This window comes from Anser brachyrhynchus (assembly GCF_964034855.1).
Source record: "Anser brachyrhynchus genome assembly, chromosome: Z".
NCBI lineage: Eukaryota > Metazoa > Chordata > Aves > Anseriformes > Anatidae > Anser > Anser brachyrhynchus.
The window spans coordinates 55,552,122-55,569,542 of record NC_137697.1 but is presented as its reverse complement, the minus strand read 5'-3'; positions in this window follow the sequence as shown (position 1 = coordinate 55,569,542).

Genomic DNA, 17,421 nt, shown 5'->3' with positions numbered 1-17,421 from the left:
CTCTAGGAAGTCAGTACACACCCAGACCGACTGCCCGTCCAAACATGCGGCAGTTCAGGTCTCCAGATGCGGGGAGTGTCTGAGCCTCTTGCTGCCATCGGCGGGAGGCAGAGAGACTGCTTGCGTGAGGTGCGAGCAGGTGGACGACCTGGTCCGCATGGTGGCGGAACTCAAGGAGGAGGTGCAGAGGTTGAGGGATATCAGGGAGTGCGAGCGGGAGATAGACTGGTGGAGCGACTCCCTGCAGGACCGGAGGGAGAGGGACCAGGGTGAGACGCCCCAAAGGGGGGTGGACCCCCTGCCCTGTCGCCATCGGGCAGAGGGAGGGGACCTGCGAGTTCAGGACGAATGGAGACAGGTCCCTGCTCGACCTCGCAGGAGATGCCCTCCCCTTCCGGTGCCGCCTTCCCAGGTGCCCTTGAACAATAGGTTTGAGGCCCTGGAGCTTGAGAGACCGGTGGGTGAGGATGAGGTAGGAAGCCTACCCAGGAGGATGCCTGAGGTGAGGAAGTTGACTCCACGCCTCAGGACTGCCTCCACCAAGAAAGAAAGAAGGGTGATTGTTGTGGGCGACTCCCTCCTCAGGGGAACGGAGGGCCCTATTTGTCGGCCTGACCCCACACATAGGGAAGTCTGCTGCCTCCCTGGGGCCAGGGTCAGAGACATTACCAGGAAGCTTCCAAACCTGGTTCGCCCCTCTGACTATTACCCGCTTTTGATAGTCCAGGCTGGCAGTGACGATGTTGAAAAGAGAAGCCTCAAGGCTATCAAACAGGACTATAGGAGGCTGGGACGATTGGTGGAGGGAGCGGGAGTGCAGGTGGTGTTTTCGTCCATCCCTACGGGGGAAGGGAGAGGCACAGAGAGGACACGGAAAGCTCACGTGGTTAATAGGTGGCTCAGAGGCTGGTGCCAGCACAGAAATTTTGTTTTTTTTCACCATGGGGAGCTTTACTCGGCACCTGGCCTGATGGCCCCAGACGGGTCCCTATCTCCAAGGGGAAAACGGATCCTAGGCCAGGAGCTGGCGGGGCTCATAGAGAGCGCTTTAAACTAGGTAGGAAGGGGGACGGGGCTCAAACAAGGCTTGTTGGAGCTGTGCCGGGGGAAACAATGGCTAGGCCGGGGAAGAAGGCGATGGCCCAGCTGAAGTGCATCTACACTAATGCACGCAGCATGGGTAACAAACAGGAGGAGCTGGAAGCCATCGTGCAGCAGGCAGGCTACGACTTGGTTGCCATCACGGAGACGTGGTGGGACCGCTCCCACGACTGGAGTGCTGCAATGCCTGGCTATCGGCTCTTCAGGAGGGACAGGCAGCACAGAGGGGGTGGTGGCGTGGCTCTCTACATTAGAGAATCTTTTGATGTTGTGGAACTCCAGGCTGGGAATGATAAGGTTGAATCCCTGTGGGTTAGGATCCGCGGGAAGGCCGACAAGGCTAGCATCCTGGTCGGGGTCTGTTATAGACCGCCGAACCAGGATGAGGAGACGGATGAGGAGTTTTATAGGCAACTGACAGAAGTTGCAAAATCATCGGCGCTTGTCCTCGTGAGGGACTTCAACTTCCCGGACATATCCTGGAAACACAACACGGCACAGAGAAAGCAGTCTAGGAGGTTTCTGGAGAGCGTGGGAGATAGCTTCCTGACGCAGCTGGTCAGTGAACCTACCAGGGGTGGTGCCCTGCTAGACCTTCTCTTCACAAACAGAGAAGGACTGGTGAGAGATGTGGTGGTCGAGAGCTGTCTTGGGCAGAGTGACCACGAAATGGTAGAGTTCTCTATTCTTGGCGAGGCCAGGAAGGGGACCAGTAAAACTACTGTATTGGACTTCCAGAGGGCTGACTTTGAGCTGCTCAGGACGCTGGTTGGCCGAGTCCCTTGGGAGGCGGTTCTGAAGGGCAGAGGAGTCCAGGAAGGCTGGGCGCTCCTCAAGAAGGAAATCGTGATGGCACAGGAGTGGTCCGTCCCCACGTGCCCAAAGACGAGCCGGCGTGGAAGAAGACCGGCCTGGCTCAACAGAGAGTTGCGGCTTGTGCTTAGGAGAAAAAAGAGGGTTTATAATCTTTGGAAAAAAGGGCGGGCCACTGAGGAGGACTACAAGGATGTAGCGAGGCTGTGCAGGGAGAAAATTAGAAAGGCCAAAGCTCATCTGGAGCTCAACCTGGCTACTGCCGTTAAGGACAACAACAAATCCTTTTACAAATATATCAGTGCAAAACGGAGGACTAAGGAGAATCTCCATCCTTTACTGGATGCGAGGGGAAACCTAGTTACTAAGGATGAGGAAAAGGCTGAGGTGCTTAATGCCGCCTTTGCCTCGGTCTTTAGCGGCAATACCGGTTGTTCTCTGGATACCCAGTGCCTTGAGCTGGTGGAAGGGGATGGGGAGCAGGATGTGGCCTTCGCTATCCATGAGGAAATGGTTGGCGACCTGCTACGGAGCTTGGATGTGCGCAAGTCGATGGGGCCGGATGGGATGCACCCGAGAGTACTGAAAGAACTGGCGGAGGAGCTGGCCGAGCCGCTTTCCATCATTTATCGGCAGTCCTGGCTATCAGGGGAGGTCCCAGTTGACTGGCGGCTAGCCAATGTGACGCCCATCTATAAGAAGGGCCGCAGGGCAGACCCGGGGAACTATAGGCCTGTTAGCTTGACCTCAGTGCCAGGAAAGCTCATGGAGCAGATTATCTTGAGGGTCATCATGCGGCACTTGCAGGGCAAGCAGGCGATCAGGCCCAGTCAGCATGGGTTTATGAAAGGCAGGTCCTGCTTGACGAACCTGATCTCCTTCTATGACCAAGTGACGCGCTTGGTGGATGAGGGAAAGGCTGTGGATGTGGTTTACCTTGACCTCAGTAAGGCTTTTGACACAGTTCCCCACAACATTCTCCTCAAGAAACTGGCTGCTCGGGGCTTGGACTGGCGTACGCTTCGCTGGGTTAGAAACTGGCTGGATAGCCGGGCCCAGAGAGTTGTGGTGAATGGAGTCAAATCTGGTTGGAGGCCAGTTACTAGTGGAGTCCCCCAGGGCTTGGTACTGGGGCCGGCCCTCTTTAATATCTTTATCGATGATCTGGATGAGGGCGTCCAGTGCACCCTCAGTAAGTTTGCAGACGACACCAAGCTAAGTGCGTGTGTCGATCTGCTCGAGGGAAGGAAGGCTCTGCAGGAGGATCTGGATAGGCTGGAGCAATGGGCTGAGGTCAACTGTATGAAGTTCAACAAGGCCAAGTGCCGGGTCTTGCACCTGGGGCGCAACAACCCCAAGCAGAGCTACAGGCTGGGAGATGAGTGGCTGGAAAGCTGCCTGGCCGAGAAGGACCTGGGAGTATTGGTTGATAGTTGGCTGAATATGAGCCAGCAGTGTGCCCAGGTGGCCAAGAAGGCCAACAGCATCCTGGCCTGTATAAGAAGCAGTGTGGCCAGCAGGTCTAGGGAAGTGATTGTGCCCCTGTACTCGGCTCTGGTGAGGCCGCATCTTGAGTACTGTGTTCAGTTTTGGGCCCCTCGCTACAAGAAGGATATGGACGTGCTCGAGCGAGTCCAGAGAAGGGCGACCAAGCTGGTGAGGGGTCTGGAGAACAAGTCTTACGAGGAGCGGCTGAGGGAGCTGGGCTTGTTCAGCCTGGAGAAGAGGAGGCTCAGGGGCGACCTTATCGCTCTCTACAGTTACCTTAAAGGAGGCTGTAGAGAGGTGGGGCTTGGTCTGTTCTCCTACGTGCCTGGTGACAGGACGAGGGGGAATGGGCGAAAGTTGCGACAGGGGAGGTTGGATGTTAGGAAGTACTTCTTTACCGAAAGGGTTATTAAGCATTGGAACGGGCTGCCCAGGGAGGTGGTGGAGTCACCATCCCTGGAGGTCTTTAAAAGACGTTTAGATGTAGAGCTTAGCGATATGGTTTAGTGGAGTACTTAGTGTTAGGTCGGAGGTTGGACTCGATGATCTTGAGGTCTCTTCCAACCTAGAAATCTGTGATACTGTGTAATCACTTCCTTTGGCCAGTCAGCAATGCTGTGCTTGATGCAACCCAGGGTACAGTTGGCCCTTTTGGCTTCAAGGGCACGCTGCTGGCTCATGTTCAACCTGTTGTTGACCAAAACCCCCCAGATTCCTTTTGTGGAGCTGCTCTCCATCCTCTCATCCCCCAGTCTGTACATATACCCAAGATTACTCCATCCCAAGTTCAGAATCCAGCACTTGCTCTTGTTAAATTTCATACAGTTGGTGATTGCCCAGCCCTCTAGTCTTTCAAGATCTCTCTGCAAGGCCTTTCTACCCTCAACGGAGTTAACAGCTCCTCCTGATTTAGTATCAACCACAAACTTACTCAGCATACCTTCAGCTCCTGCATCCAAGTCATTTATCAAAACATTAAAGAGAACTTATACTATATATGTTACACCTGTTTAGTCGGATCATTTCATGCATTTTTTTTTCCCAGAAGTTTCCCTTGTTAACAATCATCTGACTAATTCATGAAAATCCAGTTTTTATGCAATAATTAACAATTTACTTGAGATTGTATGTATACTTGCTTTAAATTGCACTTTGTATTTCTTACCCTAAATGAGTCATCAAAATATTAGCAAAAATATTCCCCCAAATTTTTTATCTTCTGCAAACTTATTTAGTATGTGTTGGAGTCCTGCATCCAGACCATTTGTAAAAACATTGAAGAGAACTAGTTCCAAAATGGAGCCCTGGGAAACCCCTGTAGTTACTGGCCAGCAGCCTGTTCTAACCCCATTAATGATAACCCTTAGAGCCTGATCGATCAGCCAATTGTTCACCCATCATTTTATGTTTTTATCTAGCTGTATGCTGAACATTTTGTCCAGAAGGATACTATGAGAAAGAGTATCGAAAGTTCCAAAAAGATTACACCGTTTGGCTTCCCTTCGTCAACTATGTTGGTCAAAAAAGGAAATTAAATTTGATAAGCAGGACTTTCCCTTAATGAACCCTTGTTGGCTATGACCAATGACAGTGTTATCTTTCAGGTATTTTTTAATAACTCCCAGAATAATGTTCTTTGTATTTTTACCAGGCACTGAAGTGAGACTGACAGGCCTGTAATTACCAGGGTCTTCTTTCTTGCCTGTCTTGTCCCTGTTTTCAAGACAGGCAGGAAAGAAGACCAGCTCCAACTCTAATTGAGCCTTGGCCACATGAATTTTCTCCCTGCGATGGAAAAGAGCATCTCTTTAGTCCTCCCATGTCGCCTGATCTTGCTTCCAGTGTCCATACACTTTCCTTTTCCACCTAAGCTCTAGAAGAAGATCCCTGCTTAGCCACTTTTATTCCACTTGCTTGACTTCCAACATTTTGGAATCACCTGTTCCTGTGTTCTTAAGAAGCAGTACTTAAAAAGTGACCAGCATTTATGGACCCCGATACCTTCAAAAGCAGTTTTGCAGGGGACCTTACTAACTAGTTCTCTGAGCAGCCTGAAGTGTGCTCTCCCCATATTCAGGGTTGAAGTTTTGGTGGCAACTTCCCTTCTATCACCAAACATTTTAAATTTGACTGCTTCATGGTCATTATGGCCAAGGTGTTTGGCCATCTCTGTGTACAAGCAAGAAATCCACAAGATCACCTTTTGCTAGTCGTCTCCCTCAGTAACTGTACATTATCACCAAGGTATTCTAGGAGTCTCCTGGACCTGCTTGTATCAGCTGTGTGGTATTCACAGTTTATGTCCGCCAAACTGAAGTCACCTACAAGGACAAGGGTGGCTGCTCTGGAGGTATCTCTTAGTTTCTTAAAGGACAATTCATTGGTGTCATCACCCTGGCTGGCTGGTCTACAGTAAACTCCCACAATGACATCCACTTTATTTGCTTGTCCATTAATACTTACCCAGAGGATCTCAACTGTAACATCAGCAACTGCAAGCTCTATACAGCCCAGCCCCTCTGTTACATAGAGCACCACCACCCTGCCTCACCGGCCCTGTCTATCCCTTCTGAAAAGCCTGTAACTCTCCACTCTAACACAGCAGTCACAGAACTCTTCCCATAAAGTTTCACTTATGCCAATGATGTAATAGTTCTGGGACTAAGCCAAGGATTCTAGCTCCTCTTGCTTATTCCTTATGCTGTGTGTACTGGTGTAGAAACATTTCAAATCTGCTCCAGTGTTCCCAGCACCTGCTAGATCAGACTGAAGGACCTCACCAACAGACAGCCCGTCAAATTTTAGTGTGCAGTCCCATGGCTTATCAGTGGCAAGCCTGTTTTTATCCTTTACCACCTTCAAATCTAATTTAAAGCTCTTATAGAATCACTTTTCTCTTTCTGTTTCTTCATGTCTATCTTTGGAGAAAGTTTCTTTGTTTCTCTGCAAGTGTTTTCATCCTTCATCATAATGATTATGCTTACGGTTCACCTCAGTCGTGTATGTCAGTTTTCCTGTATGCTTTACAGCAATCATTTAAAGAACTCTTCTAGTTTATTTAAGCTTTTTTTCTTCTCCCACCCCCCCCCCCACGCTTAAACAGTAGTTTCACTTGAATATTTTGAAAGTTCTGCCTCTCCAGTATCATCAGTATTAACACTGGCTCTTGAACTAACCTTCTGTATCTGAACTGAAACTCAGACCTATCTTCTTTAGACACTCCGTAATGTTTTTTTCATTACACTACATGAACCAAATAGAAAAATCTTGTACAGCTTCCCACGTGAAATGCTGCCCCTCTGCAGTTAGCCTGATCACTGATTTCAGTGACCCTAGGATTCCACACAGATTTTTTAATGCTGGAGCCTGAACTCACATCTAAATTGTAAACATGTGTATTTTCACCAGGGATTGAAAATGAAGTGCTGAGCTGACAGCATTTTATGGCTACAGAAACATTCAGTGGATCTTACAAATTTTCATTTGGCTGGGGGAATATAAAAAATACCAGTCTATTCAAAAGAGGAGCCTATGCTTCTTTGAACGAGGACTTTTGAGTTGGCAAAAGTGATCAAGCAGACCAGTACTCATAACATAGTTATACAGTGACATTTAAACTTTCTAAGAGTCTACAAAAATATCCAGTTTTATATGTATATATATTTATGTGGTCACATAAAACCATAAGTACATTTGAATGTAAGTGTGGTGGGTTGGCCTTAGATTGCAGAAAAACACTCACACAGCTGTTTGTTACCCCAGTCTCTGCAGAACAGGTGTTGAGGGAAAGAATAGAGAGAATGGAAGAGCAAGACTTCCTGGTCAAAATAGAGACCGGGAGATCACCTAGTAGTTATGGGCATAAGCAGAACACATTTGACTTGGAGAATTTAACTAAATTTATTGCCAATTAATATTAATATTTAAGTACCAATTCAGATATTGGGATACAAAACCAGAAAAGAGCAAACGTGCACACACACACACACACATACACATACACAGAAGATGCTGGCATGGCTGATCCCACAGCTGGCATCAGCCCACGCACTGTCTGCAGCAGTCCCTGTCCCCTCCTGCCCTGGGTCAAGCAGAGCCAGCAGGCCCTGGTGCAGGCCCACAGGCAACGTCCCCAGGGCACTAGCACATGCACATCGGCCTCCCTCAGCCCCAGCACAGCCCCTCTGTCTTCCCAGCACCCTTGCCCGCACCCTGGCCTCTTGCCCACCTGTGAGGCCCCTACTTGCCAGCTGCTCACACTCAGGGCTTGCTGCGTACACCAGCGCCTATGCACTCAATCCATCGGTACCCACACTTGCAGCCCTCACCACAGGTTCCCTGGCTGCCTGAGGCCCCAGCCTGGCCCCATGCCCTGGCTTCCTGGCTGGGCCCGCTCACAGTTTGCCAGCACACACACAGGCACCCCCAAGCATGCCCCACAGTGGGCAGAGGCAGGTGCTGTCCCCAGAGCTGGCACTGGGCCCAGGAGCAGTGACCCCTTGTCCTGACCCAGCCACCAGCACATAATCCTGGCCCCAGAGCTGGTCTGGGGACACACACCATTCCCATCCCAGGGGCTGGGGGTTACAGACCTCACACACATACCATAGTAGCCAAGACCCCATGGGCTCTAGTCACTGGCACCACAATCCAGGTTGTCCACCATGGTTTGGCTCCAGACTCTGACACCCATCCCCTCACACTGATCTACAGGAGCTGGCAATGAATCCCTGTTGCTCACAGACAAACAAGACAGAACATGGAGAAGATGGGTAAGAAAAGATTTTTTAATAGATCAGGCACAGGGCTCTGCCAGAGAAGCATGCCGATGGCCCCATTTTACACACAAAGCACCCCTTTATCCCCCTTTCTGACAGCCCCCACTCTGCACCTCACTGCTCTCCTTCCCCTGCACGTCCCCCAAGGATTTGCAGAGCTCTGCCCATCCCTGCACCCCTCGCAGCGCAGGCCCCTGGTTGACAGCTGTACCAACTGTGCCAGGCCAGGGCTGATCTTTGTGGAAACGGCTCCTGTAGTTTCTCCATAGCCCATCAGCCAGTGTGACTGGGAGCATTGTTTTTGTCATTATCTCTGTGATTGTTTTTGTCACATCTGTGTCTCAGTATATTCTTGTTTTGGCTTCCCTTTTCCCCTTAGTTTCCCAACAGAGCAGATCCCTGATCAGATAACCTTGATGCAGCAAGCCTTCTCACCCTATCCCATGTCCTATCATGGGAGGATAAGCAGGTTTGATTCCCATCACTGCCACCCTTATTTTTCATTGGTCAGGTTTGTGTCCCTGTGTGTTCTCATTTACGGCTTCCTCCCTTTCTTATTATTTCTCATTGCATTGAAAATAGTCTTGGACAAGATACCTGTTCCTACAGACACTCTCCCTCCACATGCATTCACCCACTTCAGAAAGGCAACAAGTGGTGAAGTGCCTTGCTGAAGTGCAATCAAGATGCAGTGGCTTGTCTCTACCACTTCTTCCTTCTTAGGCTTTTCCTCTGCTCCTGAACAGGTCCTTAGTGGACCTCAGGCTACAGTCTTTTCAGGGGGTGTCTGCTCTGTCACCATTGAGCATCTTTTCTCCTCTGGCCTTGCTTGCTCCCTCTGCCATTTCTCACACTGTTTTCCCCTCCTTCTCTGACTGTCAGACATTTTCTTCCTTTTCTTAAATCCTTTTCCTTGAGATGCCACCATTTTGTCTGCTGGACCAAGCTGTGCCCTACAGCAGGGCCATGGCTGTCTGGAACAGGGCAGCCCAGCCTCTCCGCGTAGAGGAGCCCAGCAGCCTACTGCCAGTGCTATGGCACTTGCACCCAGTACAATAAGCCTGAAAGTTAGGAAATAATCTTGATTTGAGATATGAAAATAATATTGCATCTTTGCATCTTTTTTTTTTTTTTTTTTTTTTAAGAAAGGATGATTTTATATATATATATATGTATTTTTTTCTCAAAATGCTGCAAGTATTATCTTGTACTTCCCTCAGACTTCTCATTTCATGTCTTTGTGGGGCACAGATTTTTTTTTTTCCCCATGTTTGTGTAACAACTAGTGTAAAGTAGCTATAGTAGATAACCATTAGCTGCTACCACAGTGCAAAATGGCTCTCCTAACACCAGTAATATGGACCCTTCTAGTTCCTAAGGCACATCAGAATTCTTCCCATCCTACAGAACATATAAACTAAAATAAGCTTCGGCTGAAAAGGGGCCTTTGTGTGTAAGTGGAGGAATAAAATCTTTCTTGGAAGGTAGCTTGTAGCTGTAAAAGCTTGCTCATCCTCAATACTTCACAGGGAAATAGATGTGGCCAACCACAAACACAAATGTAGAGTCCCTAGGTCATTTAAATGCTGAAAAAAAAAAAAAAAAAAATGAGAAAAAAAAAAAAGGAAAAGGTGTTGCGGTCTTTCTAGCAGTCCTTACATGATGTATGTTCACTAAAGACCTGTAAGCATGAAGGAGAGGGAAAAATAATAATAATAATAATTAAAAAAAAAAAAAGGGAGAACGTCAGCAACAACAACAAAAACAGAGAAAGCATCCTGACAGCAAAGCACAGAGGCAGGGCTAAGATTTAGATGCCAGCTCCAATTACCACCAAGCCCAGTGAAACCAATACAGAAAAGTATATGCAAAAATCTGTAAAGTGTGCTTATAAGCAAAGTGACACTACCTGATCGACATTAAGAGTCAAGCAGTTTTCCAGGAAAGTATCCCCAGTGTCTATTCTTATTTAATTAGTACCCTCTCTCCAGCATTTCTTTTATAAATCAGAGACTAATCACTTTCACAGATTCATTTTCTAACATTACTTACTTGAGTCACTTTCAAATTGTTTCAGACTTGTTCCTTGATTTTTTCCTTCCAGCTTGGAACACAAAAAAGCGACCAATTAGTTTCACATTTTGAAGAAAAAAAAAAAATGGAATCTGAAAACCTCTGTGCCACCAGCCTGCAGCAAATTTGCACTGTTGAGTTATATCAGACAATTTTAAATTTGAAGAAGTGTCATACCCTTGACCACAGCAGCATGAATGGCTCTGCTAGAATTGCAAATGATTTTAGGTACATTGGTAGTAAGATGCTGTTGATATCGTAATGTAAAAAGTGAATATAAAATAGTGACTAACTTGTTGCTGTTGTCAGTCAAGGTTGTTTGTGGGTTACAATGAGAACAGAGTTTAAATATGTAATACTGCTGTAAAAAGGCAACATGGCAACAAGGCAACATGTTGTATAAAGTACTACATAGAAAAGAAAAGTGATCTATAAGAAATATTGCCTGAAACTATTAAACAAACATCAGCAAACTGTGAAAGTCTGTAAGAATAAAATGACAAATCACTTTCATCATAGCTTGTAGTTAGTATTTATGGATTCAGATATAATGGGAGGTAATGTACTATATTTATGTAATGCCATTTATTAAGGCTCTCATTTTCCTATGTCCTGTACAATCTTACAACAGTATGTCATATTTCACAATAGTTATTTCACACTCTCAGGCTTTTATTTAAAATAACAATGCAAGTTGCAACTTAATTATAAATCCATGAATGATGACACACAATACCTCTGAAGGATTCCCTTAGCACAAAAGGGACAATCCAAGATCTATAGATCATCTGAAAGGTTTTATGTTATGGATTGTCACTGCTGTGATATTAAAGGAGACAGGTCATGCCTGACCTACTGTTGATATAACCATAGACTGGTAAAAAATTCTTGAAGTGTCTCACAACCTTCCATCATTCAAGAATAGTTGAGGACAGATGTTTTCCATCAGACTGATACTATTTTCACACCACTTTCATTAACCTGTCATTTTTAAAACTGCGTCAATTTCAGACCCCTTTCTGCTTTGTTAGTTTTAATGTATCTCTTTGTACTTTGTATGACAGCAGAGTTTGCCTTTGTTCTTGGCGAGTGTAAATTTGCAAGAAATCGGGGCACACACACACAATTACCTACATCAAGTCCGAATGTGATAATACAGTAGCAAATTGGCTTGGGGCAAGAACAGTCTTAAGAATTTATATTTTTATGGTCCGTTTTGAAAAGTTTTGTAATTATTAAAGCAGTACAAAGTAAGACATTTCTGTGACTTTGTTTTGAAAGAATCAGTAAATTTGATATACTGATGTTATGAAACATATTGTTCACTGAACACAGAAAATGGATGCTTCAGCTTGTCCCAAATGGACATAAACTGAGATTCAAGAGCAACAGTGATACAGCAAACACAGCAAGTAAACTACATAATTGAATTAAATGATCCTTTAGAAAAGCACAGGCACTTTAATCCTACCATTTGCAAAAGTTCTGGATGTAATTTTTTCTTCCAGAAATTCCATTCGTGTTTTTCTTGGCCTCAGACATTTTGTCTTCTTCAAAAATGTTGCCCTGAGGAGCTATGAACTTATAAGGACAATAAAATACATGCTTCATAAGAAAAAAGTTTTTTTGGAAGTTGCACTACAACACAAAAGGATGCAGGGGGGAAAAAAAAAGTTTAATATTAGAAAACTTTTTTTTTTTTAATGAAAGCATAGTAATTTGAAGAAAATCCTGTTGTCTTGGAAGATTTCAAAGTGTCTTTTTATGTTCTTTTCTAGGGGATGTGGCACAAACGTTAGTTCCTTGCTGAAGGTCAGGCGGCTGCCTGCCTATGCATATATATACATGAACAAAGCAGAAAGGTGATGAGAAGAATGGAGCTCAGGGGTACAGTGGGACAGTATTGCCCTCCTTACAGCTACACTGAGGCAAGGCTGGTGGAGAAGCTGATAGCTCCTCTTCCGAGCTGCTTCTAACAGAGAGCCACATGCTGTATCTACATACCAATGCTAGCAGGTCACGCTGCAGCAAATATCTGATCTTGTGTACACAGACAACCATAGTACAGGAGCAACAGCTGCTACGTACTGAGGACTAAGTAGTTCCCTAATATACATCAACCAACATGCACATGCATTTGTTTTTAAAACCATGTTTGGATAACTACAATATTCATGTATTGTCACATGTATTGAGAACTGATTAAAGGACTGTAGCTTACTTTTGTTATTAATTGGCCACTGATCCTCTAGGTCAATTCTCCTCAATTGTCACATAGATTGGAAAGAAAGAAAAAAAAAAAGAAAAAAAAAGAGTTGGGAACATATGAATTGAAAACTAATTCTGAATTTTTCAACAATTATATTTTACTTAAGGCCATACTCTCCTATCTCCTTCACTCTGCAGAACTATGAGTTGCTGGGACCCTTCTCCCATTTGTAGACTTACAGTTTTTAGGCTTACATATTTGGACAAACTGTCTTGCACAGATTTCTCAAATTCTCTTTGTGTCTGTGCACCCATAGCCAAACATAATATCCTAGTGTACCATAGTCCAGAAAACACTTATCCACAGGAATTGTTTCTTTATTTTTTATTTTTCAGATTTTTTTTTCCAGTAGCTTAACAACCAGCATATTCTGTAATATCCATGCAGAGGGTATTTATTAGATCTTCTTCTGTAGAATTACATAAAAGCTCTTTCATACAAAAAGAAGGAAAACTTGATTTTAGACTTTTTTTTTTAAGGGATAAACATTAATTGAGTTTCTCCCCTCTTGAGTGAATACAATACATAATTTTTGATTGCTAAGTATTCTTGTGTTTCAAGACTGCTTTAGTTTGTTTTTCAATATATATCCTTATTTTGAATTTAATTTTTCTCCCCTTCGTTAAGTTGAAATACTTTGGTACAATTCAGTTTTGCAGAAAGTTTTCACATTCAGTCTTCATTCCCGCTGCAGCCTTTTTATCAACATTTTCAGCTCTTCTTTGAGCACATTCAATTACACTATATGGGGCTTACCTAATATCAGATCCTTTATGCTGCAACAGAGAGACTTTAATATACGAGGTTCTAAAACTTGATAATTTTATTTACACAGCAATTCTTTCATTCCACACTACGTAAGTTTCACTGATGGCCATAATTTGATAACTAACTTATTGTTACCATTCTTAACACCCACAATTATTTCAGAGTTTTGCAATGTTACATTCCATAGTTTAGATCAAATGAAGTAAGATTCATTCCTCACACTGCAGTTCATCCAGGCACAATGATACCTACCCTGATAGTTACACTAGCTGTAAGCACTGAAAAAAAAAAAAAACAAAACACACCAACCTTTTCAATTCTTGACCTTTTCTTTTATTCCCTAGGAATGTTGAAAACTGACAACAGTATTCACTTATTTTGTGTATGATGGTTTTATTACTGCTGCTTGAGGTAGTCTGTATTTGTTACAAATGGGACTGTAGCTTCTACATTGCAGCAAATACAGATCAGCTGATTTGTTCAGACATCTGATTACTAGTGATCTTCCTCATCTATATGATGTCTGAGAACAAACAGGGAATCCTCTACATGCCCATGTTAATAAAAATGATCGGAGGTATCCACTTTGCAGGAGCAGTAAAATAAAGGTCTTGCTTTTCTGTGGAGAAGAGTAGTAAATGAGGAGCTGAGAAAAAACGTCTGAGTCATTTGGCTGACATATATATTATTCTTTCTTTAATTACTGTGAATTTGCTCCACTTAGAGCAAAGCCTGTGCGGGACATGATTTGGTCAGGAACCTTGCCAGATTCTGAGGGCAGAATGCTTTTTACTGAGTTCCTGCTCTCTGACCATGTTGCCAAAATGCTGCTGGCATCTGAGCCTTGCATGTCACATTCATTTCTCAGCTCTATATTTCATTATATCTTGGAAGGGCACAAGACTGCACATCATACAGAGATATTTCACAGAATCACAGAACGATTTGGATTGGAAGGGACCTTCAAGATTAGGTAATTCTGCCCCACCCTCCCCCCCCCCCCCCCCCCCGCCCCCCCACCCCCCTTTGCCATGGGCAGGGACACCTCCCATTAGACTAGGTTGCTCAAAGTTCCATCCAAGCTGACCTTGAACAATTCCAAGGATGGGCATCCACAGCTTCTCTGGGAAACCTGGTTCAGTAGCTCTTCACCCCCTTACTAAATGATTTCATCCTAAACCTACATTTTTTTTTTTATTTTAAAACCATTTGTGCTTGTCCTATCACTATACCCTCTGATAAAGTGTCCCTCCTCAGCTTTCCTGTAAGCCCTCTTTAGGTACTGGAAGATCCCTATAATCTTTCTCATGTCTTCTCTAGTCTAAATAACCTCAGCTTTTTCAGCCTTCATATGGGAGGTGCTTTAGCCCTCCAACACTCTATGCACTACAGAAAAGTCAGCCTGGCTGGGAACTTAAAGAGCAGTGTGTTGCTGAGTGGTGGCACTGGCAGAGGAACCTTGTGAGCAATGGAGATGAAGAGTTAGATTTTGGACCACGTATTTTGGAAAGAGTTTAGAGAAATACATACTTTTTAAAAGTAACACCATTTCTGTCAGTCTTGACCATCTATTATTAGAAAGAAAGCTAGGCAATATGAATTCAAATAATAGTATATTCAAATAAAATGCATTCTGTAATTCTGTAATAAGTGATATATGGTAAAATAGATAAAACTTAAGACAGGACAAATAACACTTGATTTTCAACATCTGGCCATGGCTAAAATGTTTAATGAGGGTCTGCATTTAGTATATTTCTTCACTTTGTTTTCCAGCAGACATAACTTACTTTGAATAAACTACCAAATTTCGCTTTTCATTTATATGTCTCTCTTAATAAGATTCTATAATTAACCAATTGAAATTTTGGAAGAATTAATTGAAGGTGATTTGAGATACATGCAAATTCCCATTTTGCTTTCACTTAACACATTGTTCTATTTTATTATTTATTTCCTAACATGGATGCCAAGTCAGTCATCCCAGAGAGGTGCATCCTACTAGCACACAATGCCCTATAATGAACTGAATGCTTCTTTTCTAGCTTAAAATATTTTGAACTATGTGTTTTCTGTATACTGATTAAGACAGAAAAAAAATAAAAATAAACTTTCTTAGTAGCTCCTACTAACTGAAATGGATTAAAGCTTTCAGTCTACTGTGTATCTGAGAATATGTAAATGTTTACTTGTCATCATTCAGGTGTATACATTCTCTTGTGTAAATGCTGACAAGTGTACCATGAGTTACCATCTGAATTAAATACTACTCTTTATTTAGCTCATCCTTATCGGTTTGCTCTTTTACTTCATAGACAGGCTGACTTTCTCTTACAGCCACATAATATAAAGGATTTGTCTTTTTCTTTAATATTTCATTATCCCAAGAACAAAATAATGGAAAAACAAGAAAGAAGGACAGTGAAAACCTGTAAGCACAGATACTCCTAAACATATCTAATTGGGTAATAAAAGAAAAAGGAAACAAAGTGCTAATGGTAGCAGAGCTAGGAAGAAGTACTTCTGGGAAAAGGTGGGTGTGAGAAGTCACAAAAGTGCTTCTCTAAGTGGGCTTCTCCAATTGGTATGCCGTGTCCTGCAGTCTGATGTGTTCAATTGTATTGAATTGCAAAGCTGAATTACAGACAGATTTGCTGCTGCCCATTGGCACAGCTGAAGTTCTGAGCCAGATTTTAAATTTCTACCAGCTCCTAGAAAAAGACACCTTAGTATGCTTTAAAGAAAGTTTTTGACTACCTTTCAGCAGTGACTCTAAAGACTTTTCATGGCTGTTAGTTACTGTTGCAACAGAAGAAAAAAGAAAAAAAAAAGAAAAAAAAAACTTCAGTCTTGGCATTTAGAAAGTGAGAGTTAGTATGACCTTCAGTTAACAATGCATATGGTAGTGCTACTTTTAACTTAACTTGCAAGGGTTTTGCAGAGAACATGCACAGCCATTAGAAATCGAATCCTTAAAGGTAGTTACCTCACACTCTCACATGAAATGCAGGAATCCTAGCTGTGGGTTAGTTAGAAGAACCAGATGACTTGTGGGTAGGTGGATATTTCAGATATAATTGTGTTAAGAGATGGTGTTAAAGGTTGACTCCTACCACTAATTCCAGTGCCAATACTAAAATTGAATGGCAGAGTATAACCACAAAAAGCTGATAACCTCTATTTCATCTTACAAAAAAAATATATAAATAAGATTATGTTACTTTATGTTACATTTTATGTTACTTATATGTTACTTTTATGTTACATTACTTAGACTAAATCTGAGAGTATAGAAGGTCCTTAATTAACTGAATAAGGACAATTAACTGATATTTCCATTTACTGTCATCTTTTTCCTTTCAATGCAGCTGAATTCTTAGGTAAAAGCAGAATCCCATATAAAAAGAAAATTAAAAATGTTCAGATCAATATAAAGACATTGAATAAAAAATAAATAAAGTAATATTTTTATGATCAATAAATAAATTTGAAAATATCTGAGAATTAAAAAAAAAAAAAAGAAAAAAAAAGAAAATAAAAGAAAAAAAAAACAGATGTCTACAACACCAAAGAGAACAAAGAGTTCTGCAGCACTTTAGAGAGAGGAAGTCACCCATTGAGGGCATTCTGGTGCTTATGTATGTAAACAGCTAGAGAGGAGAGGAGAGGAGACTCGAGGAGCATAGACTCGAGGAGAATCGAGCGGAGACTCGAGGAGACGAGACTCGAGGAGAGGAGACTCGAGGAGACTCGAGGAGCCTCGAGGAGACTCGAGGAGAGGAGACTCGAGGAGACTCGAGGAGAGGAGACTCGAGGAGAGGAGACTTGAGCAGAGGAGACTCGAGGAGAGGAGACTCGAGGAGACTCGAGGAGCCTCGAGGAGCCTCGAGGAGAGGAGACTCGAGGAGACTCGAGGAGAGGAGACTCGAGGAGAGGAGACTCGAGGAGAGGAGACTCGAGGAGAGGAGACTCGAGGAGACTCGAGGAGAGGAGACTCGAGGAGAGGAGACTCGAGGAGAGGAGACTCGAGGAGAGGAGACTCGAGGAGAGGAGACTCGAGGAGAGGAGACTCGAGGAGACTCGAGGAGAGGAGACTCGAGGAGAGGAGACTCGAGGAGAGGAGACTCGAGG